The following is an 8,520-nucleotide window of genomic DNA, read 5'->3' as shown; positions in this document are numbered from 1 at the left end:
CCATTACATCATTCATATAATGACATAACCTTGTTATTAATAACATCCAATGTTCATGATCACGAAACCATGATCATCTATTAATCAACAAGCTAGTTATACAAGAGGTTTACTAGGGACTCCTTGTTGTTCACATAACACACATGTATCAATGTTTCGGTTAATACAATTATAGCATGGTATGTAAACATTATCATAAACACAAAGATATATAATAACTAATTATTATTGCCTCTTGGGCATATCTCCAACAGCCGAGTGGGTCATCGTCGATGCGGAGGAGGAACTCGAAGCAGCGGTCCTCCTGCGAAGACGACGAGGGCGCATGCGACGGCGAGCGTGGGGCCGTAGCTTCTCCACCACGGCGGCCCTTGCCCCGGCCACGTGGGCGCCCAGGGCCACAGCCTCGACCGCCTCACCGGTCACCAGGACCGGCCATGGACTTCCTCGCGGGCCTGGCTGCGTCACAGGAACACCTAGGCGGCGCTACGGTCGAGCTTTGTGGCGGCTAGGGTTTCTTTGGAGGAGTGGATGAGGAAGAAGAACGCGCGCCCCCTTTATATAGGCCGGAGGCATGCGGTGGCCGCGGGACGCGTGGCGTTGGCATTAACGTGGTTGGCGGAGGTGGGTTGCGGCCGCTCGGCAGCCGAGGCATCGCCATTAACATGGCGCAGGCTGCCGAAGCGACGCAGCGGCGCAGTCGCTGGCGCGTTTGAGAAGACGCATCGACGCAGGGTCGCTGCCAGGCGGATCCGACGAAACATGCGTCAGAGGCGAGCAGACACTTTGCGCGTTCGCGCAGCGTCCACAGAGACGCATCCGAGACGCATATTTGGGCAAGGTTTGCATCGATCACTTTGCGTCGCCCCGTTAGAGGTGGTGCCAGACGTATTTGCGGTCACGATGGATAAAAACGGTCGCTCAAGGATCGTTCGCGTCTGGCGCTGGAGATGCCCTTGCTTGTGGGAAAAAGGTTCCAGAGACAGAACAGAGACAGAACAAGATAATGATAATGAAGGGATTGCCGAGTGTTTTTGGATCAAGGAGCAGACCGACCCACACCCATACGTAACGCGCGTCTTCAGGGCGGGAGATCATATCAACCGTTCGCTTCAGCACGTACTACCGCCACCAAAACATGAAAGCGAAAGGGAACATCACGTACGTATTTCTGGTACGATGGCAAATCACGGGCGAGGACGGCGAGCTCGTTCCGTCCGTCCATCCTCATGGTACGTGGCCATTCATTAATTCGTCGACACGTATGCGTACGTACGCGCATGGTACAGGGCTAGTCGTCGTTGACGTCTCCGGTATCTTCGGCCGCTCACGGATCTGACGTACGTATGGGTGCAGGGCCCTCGCGCGTACGCATTAATCGAGCTGAGTGGTGTCGTGCATGGATGATCGACTCACCAAACAGTCGACAGATCTTCCAGAGAATGAGAGAAAAGGTAGAACGACATGTAAAAGAGAATAATTTACCACATTTTTCTTTCCACTTCTATTATTTGCTATTTCCTGTCTCACTCACATGTGCTGGTCATGTACCAAATAATAGGTATTTCAATGAAAAAGGTGGCAAATCATAAAATATTCTGAGAATCTGGACGGAGGGGCTACCTCGGCTGATAATAAACCATGCTAGCCTAGCCTTGTTTTTTCCAGAGTACGCTGAAAGCGTACCTATTTTTATAGAAGATAGAATTAGATTACAAGACGACAACACCTCGCTACAAACAACGAGTGCAGTGTACGAACTCCACTCTGGGCTAGTCCGAAGACAACCACCCTCGAAATTACAACTCCAACACAAAAAAAGACATCCTAAGAGAACAAGCAGGCCACGTCTTGCTCTACGCGAGTCACCTACGAAGACCACAACCCCAACTGAACTCTCCTCGTCAACACACCATTAAAGTAGAAGATGGCGGAACTTGGTCAGTCCTGTAAATGGCGTCGGCTTGGACGAACCACAAAGGAAAGCGACGAGCGCCGGAGGATCGTGGCAAAGACATGGCAAGCCATGGCTCGAAACGCAGAGCTCCAAACAGAGGAACGACATCGAAATTGCCGCCGATGTGCCAATTCAACCGAACCTAGGCTATCGCCCGGAGACATCACCAAACCAAAGTGAAACCGGGGAAGCACTGGCATACCTCAGCGATGCCTCCAAGGAGGGGAACGACACCCACGGGTATTGTCACCGCCAGCACCGACAAAGCAACCACTACACGAGACCGCCGACGCACCACCGTTGCAACCCCCTTCTTCATCCTAGATGTGTACCTAGAACCAATGCCCACAAAGTCGAATTCCTCGCCAATAAACTCTTTAATCAATCTGAAACTTGTGATACCAAAGGCAAAATAGGATCCACCACTACAAAAGAGCAGCTAATGTATGTACCTTTTACTATGATTATTACTCCTTTTAATTCCTTTTAATTGATTCAGAAGTACGAATTTATACTAGTAGTCAATTAGGGAGCGTACGTACTAGCTTGTTGTGAATTTTATGATATAAATCTCAATCTTCCAAAAAGAGAGAGAAGAACTGGAGACGAGATCACGGGGTTCGTCGATCGCCAATAATTTGTGCACTGAAATAGTTGGCGAGGATTGCCAGTTTGATGCGTGCCAGTTTGCCACTCGCCGGTACGACAAATAGCATCTGCCCTGTCGTCGACCTGGACCACGTATACCATGACTAGTACAAATGCCCGTGCGTTGCCACGGGTCTTCAAATTTCATTTCTCGATGCACATATATAACTCACAACTCACTACAAAAATTCAAAAAAAATCAGAAATTTCATAACATACTGTAACATGATAATACCGAACACAATAACAAAACATACCATGACTACTGCAATCTGAGATTGAAGTACAACGAGCACAAGGCCCTAGAATGTGTGGATAAAGAAATGAGCTCCAGTTTGTTTATCACACAACTAAAATGATGTAATACTATCCAACTCAAATCTTGTACATACGTCGAGTAACAACAAATAAGAGGTGACTACATATTATGCCTGATTGAGAAGATCTAAGAAACAACCCGGTCTGTCAAAGCAATCGTAAAATAATCTTCAGAATAAATATGGAATGAAATAAAATAAAAATATGGTGTCGAACTGGTGTAGAAATATCTTGATACAGTACTTCCCATCGATTACAGGCATGTTGCATGCGTCTTTGCCTCAACGCACACATGCCTATGGAGCGCCACCGGATCACCGTCTCCTACTGCCCAATGACACCGAACGGCCTCCACCGCCGCCTAATTCCCCTGCCTCCCGCTCCTCTCTTCCCAGCATCTCGCCCCCACCCCTCATCGCCACAAGCTGCATGTCCTCGCCAACGACAAACTTGTCCCACTCCTCATGTCCCTCACGCGAAGCCTCGCGATGTTCCTCTTCACCATCATTGCGTGTATGACATGTGTCCGTCCCCTTCACCTCTCCCTGGTGATCATCCCCTTTTACTCCATCAGTGAACTATGCAGGAGTCAAAGACAAATGAAAGAGTCATAAAGCTAATGAGAGATAAATTCATGGCCACCATATGATGTAGAATCATATGCTAATACTATTCTGGTTGGTTCCAATTGTGCTATAACTTTTTATCGGAGGGCAATCATAGCGTTGACACAAATTGCAGTCTACATAAGAAAATTTTATATCATACTAACATTGTATGTACAAGGAACGAAGGTGTGCTTTTTTTACAACTAACGAAGGTGTGTTTTCTCTTGCAAGTTGAATCCAGTACAGTCCAACTGCGAGCAGAATATAAGCTACTTAATAAGTTGCATTATGGTCAGTCATTGTGTTAGGCATATGCTGATGCACATGTTTGAGATGTCACAGTAATCCCATCTTGCCAGCAAAAGGAAAACAAACATGTAACGGCTATAGGTTTTAAATTGTAGGTGAGAAATCAAACTTGCAAAATATTTTGACATTGTGTCGAGCCAAAAGAAGCCCATTGTTGTCGTTATTTGTTGCCAAATTATGTGGAGCCAAAACAGGTCCCTTGAGCTGATGTTTACCTCTTTTGTAATGATTCTACAATGTGCACACATATATTGCTTGCAAATATTTTGATATTTTAGAAACACTTATAAAAGTATTACGTTCTCAAATATCTGTAGAATTTACATCATATTGGAATATATTTGCAAATGTTTGCACGATCAGAATTTACATCATATTGGAATTTTGTAACCCTTCTTGTATTTCTTAATAAACGCCTACCCGTAGGCAGTAGGATACCATTATGTAGCAATGTATCTCTATTTTTTCAACACAAGAGATTAAATCAATTGATATTTCAATGTAGTACCTGAAGTGCAGCATGAAGTTTAAACAATGGTCCAGCTGAAAATAACATCAGTTATCACACAATCTACTCTCAATAAAAATTGTGAAAACCTATCTTTCCAGGCTAAAAGCCTGACAATAGTTCATCAGATAGCTCTTTTGTGCCAACAAAAATGCATTGGATATTGATTTGATTAAAATTCTGCCTGCAAGTTTCTCATGGTCATATCGAGATGGCTGTCCATAATTTTGTATATCCTAGATGATCCATCAGCTTTCTAAACAAATGAATCGCAAAGACAAGAAAACACTCACTTCCAAATGGGAATCGGACGAAAACATGTTGGTTGTGAGTGGACTCACCAGAGTGGCAGTGCAAGAACTCGACTCATTCTGAAAATCATTCTGCAGTTCTCACATGGCAAAAGTACAAAAAAGGATAACCAATATTTGTTTCCATTCAAATCCTCTATGGTGTTGCAACGGACTGCTGTTGAACTCGCATGCAAATAGCCATATGATGTTGTGAACAGAATAGTGCAACTTTGGAGGGTTTCGGGATGCTTCAAAAGAATAAAAGCGAATGAGATACGCACATTTACCTATGAGATTGCACAATTTGGCTTCTGGAAATTTTCCTCCACCGAGATGCGTGGGTTCTGAAATTTTTGTTCCCCAGAGGGTTTCAGGTTGCAAGAAAGAAAGTTGTTGCTAGAGTATGGAATTTTCCTTGCTGAAGCTTCAGGTATGCCTTCATGAGTTCACGCAATATGATCTAGGCAAAGGAACTTGAATGTCCCATAAGGCTGCAGAAGACAATTCTTGAATGTCCCTTACAAAATGAATCTAGTCATCTATTTCTAATGTAAGTTCAAGAAATTAAGCTGGTTTGATGCACTTAGAGAGAAGAAACCCAAATAACAGGTGGTTCTCAACTAAGTATACTTAGAGAGGAGCACAGGTTTTAATTGTGCTGGCCCACGTGGACGACGAAGCACGACGACGATGCGACCAAAGGAACGCCGAAAGGTTTGACGTAGTGGGAGAATAGGGAATAACGTGCTTGATGTACGTCAAGTTCCATGAAAATAAAAATGAAAATGAATAGGGAGAATACTACTGGTTCGCACATATAATAATACAAACTTACTTGATTTACATGTATTTTATAAATGACAACGTTAATAGTATAGATACCTGATCTCATGCCATAAAATCTAGACCATGCGCATGATAAGGTATGTCATCCTCATAAAGTTCCAACACTGTAGTCCCTGCAGAATGCAAGCCCCGGTAGATCAAGAATAACATGTTGAGATATCTAAACCAAAATAGACATGATGAATATAACTCTGTTGAGTAGAATTGAGTATTTCATTGGAGTCACAGAAAAGTGAAGGTATCCAAATCTGAAGGTTTACTTGTTCATCATGGCGATGGAAAAGGAAAAACAGAACTCTCCTTAGTAATGAAGGTAAATATATTATGGCTCTTGTCTACGACCTAAGTTTTGAGGGATACTCCAGTTTAGGTAGAAGCAAATAAAATGGGAAAGTAACTAAATACCAATGCAATTTATGTTGGACGAAGTTCATTTTCTAAAAATAAATACATTGCCATCTAAAAATAAATATCAATTTCCAGGTAAGGTCAAGAATCAAGCCGGTAATAATGAATCTGCACCTGTCAAGTTATCAACATTTAAAAAGAATGTAATTAGGCATTGAGTTAGAAACAACAAAATACAACAAAAGACACATTGTGTAAATCAATGGTGAAGTTTTCTCTGGAAAACCCGTTTTCACTCCGCAGCAAAGTTTAGCTGCCCTGAACTGGCATAATTTTATTAAAAATAAGATAATGAACTTTTGATGACCCCAAGTTGCTGTTTTTTTATCACTTGTTATTACTTGCCTGTGACAACTTTTCTTGGATATCATGTCTATAAAAATATTGCAGAGAAGAAAAGAAACGTAGCCAAACCTAATTACCAATAGCCCAAAATTACATAAATCCATCCAATCAAAGCCAATTGGAGATCTAGGCATAATACCAGGTGGCGCTTTTCTCTACTGCTTGTAGACCAACACACTATTTATAGTACTAACTTTCCAACTCACCTTGTGGCAGTGATCGGTCCGTGGACACTATTATTATAACCATGACATCACACACTCCAATCCACTAATGGAAATCCCAGTAAACATCATTGCCAGCCTTTCTAAGTTCCTAGAAAATAAATTGGTCTGTAGTGGTATAGAGGAAATTTGTTTAAGAGGGAGTTCTAATTTCCAACAGTACCAAATGATTGGGAATGGGGTTATAACCACACAGCCTCAGCTGCATCAAAAAGATTGGCAGTGAATTCTAACCATGTAGAATGGATAGTTTCAACTTCCAACAACTCCACAAATGAAGTAGGTCGCAACACCTTCGATGTATTTTCACTAATAAGCACAAATCAAGTCAACTCAATAATTGCCCCTGTTTTTCAAACTGACATCACAACGATTTCAAAATATACACCCGTACACGGCAAGATATCTTTCTCACCTTGTGGTCACTCTGGTTCTTTCCATCCATTTTATCCATATGCAACTCTTGCTCATCCCCCAGATTGCAGGATCAGGTCTCTACTCCACCTAGCTGATGAAGTATCAGAGTGCTGCAAAATACAGTGCAGCCTTGAAAGGAAGTATAGGTAAAATAAATAAAAAATCAGCAACAATGAGAAGTGACCACACGTATATGCGTGCAGATTGAACTACACATTCTCTCTATCTCTTTCTCTCTCTTGTATGTTGACTTTCCCTTTCTTTCCTTGTTATAATGAATCATCTATTATCGCTAAGAGTTCTTCGATCCCCGAAATGCTAGCGAACAAAATTAAATTGGACAATAAATCTTGTGCTACCAACATGCCTAAATGAACAAGAGCAAATCATATAGGTTGGTGTACCACTAAAACATCATCATATATAAATCCCTAAGGCAAATCTCCGGAGCACTATAAATTTTAAGACTAAAGAAAATCCGCAAATCTCCTGAGCAGTATAAATTTTAAGACCAAAGAAAAGCTGCACCTAGAAATTGTCATGGCTGTGGCTGTGGCCCGGCTAATTCTCCACCAACGATTCACCGAGCGGCAATGGCCTCGCCCTCTCCCCTTCCTCCCTGCCATCCGCGGCCGTGTCTGCCAATTGACGCTTGGCGTGCTCCGGCTCCCCTAGGCGCTGGGTTATCGATCAGTACGGGCAGTATCATCAAAGCAGCTCTATGTTGGCGCTGCAAAATAGAGATACAATGTTATTATATAACAGCAGATATAGCTACTAACTATTCTTTTGAAAAAAGTATTTATTAAAATTCAGTTTGGATATTTCTAATTGATATAACATGACAAAAGAATATTTTGCTGTTGCTGCATAGAAAATAGTCATAGCTGAATCAAAATTAAATACTCAAAAAAATGCATGTTGGGAATGGGATGGAATAGGTGATCACAGACCTTTTTAGACAACAGTGGCTAAGCTAGGTGATGGATTCTCCAGATTCTTGATGCCCAGCTATCGGGTACATAGATACCAAAATCTGCCAAAAATTAAAATACAGATAGATATGACGTTTTAGTTGCAGATCAAATGAATCACTTTGTGAAGCATGAAAGAAATAGCACATGAACAAATAATGGGATCGAGAAGTACATATAATAATTCGAGAAATATGTAGCCAGTGAGATGGAAGTCCGGCGCTGAAGAAAAATACAAGAGGAAAACTTACCAAACCAACTTTGTCCACCCCTTCGGCGGTATGACTGCTGTGTGCGTGAGGACATAGAAAAATAGAAAGTCGTCTCTCCTCCTTGATCTCTTCTTAAATCCATATATTGGGTGCTGAGAAACAATGGAGGCCAACGATTCATTTGAATCAAGAAACAATGGAGGCCAACGATTACCGCCGAGAATTTGCTCACCGTCGTCCCTGACTTCCAGATCTCACTGGCTTGGTATGGGTGGATCTGCTTGTACGGCATCGTGGTGGTGCGATTGCGAGGAGCAGGGCTGGCGGCACGATTGGGAGAGGCATCTGACTCCAACAGCTCATCTCCGGGTGACGGTAGGGGAGAACTTGCGAGGTGGATGTTCTTGTAGAGCATGGCGGCGGCGGGATTGGGAGAATGGAAGGGCTGGCGGC

General features: G+C 42.9%; 1 long non-coding RNA gene across 1 annotated transcript; it reads right to left on the bottom strand.

Annotated features, from left to right (window-relative positions):
- Positions 1 to 7,511: 7,511 nt before the first annotated feature.
- Positions 7,512 to 8,220, bottom strand: LOC124684772. Its single transcript, XR_006997149.1, has 3 exons — positions 8,107 to 8,220; positions 7,835 to 7,917; positions 7,512 to 7,611 (listed from the first exon to the last, which is right to left on the bottom strand). It is a non-coding gene; the product is annotated as an uncharacterized LOC124684772 (long non-coding RNA).
- Between the last annotated feature and the right edge of the window lie 300 nt (positions 8,221 to 8,520).

Source organism: Lolium rigidum, chromosome 1 (assembly GCF_022539505.1).
Source record: "Lolium rigidum isolate FL_2022 chromosome 1, APGP_CSIRO_Lrig_0.1, whole genome shotgun sequence".
Taxonomy (NCBI): domain Eukaryota; kingdom Viridiplantae; phylum Streptophyta; class Magnoliopsida; order Poales; family Poaceae; genus Lolium; species Lolium rigidum.
The sequence above is the reverse complement of the archived record's forward strand: the minus strand, read 5'-3'. Positions and strand labels throughout refer to the sequence as shown.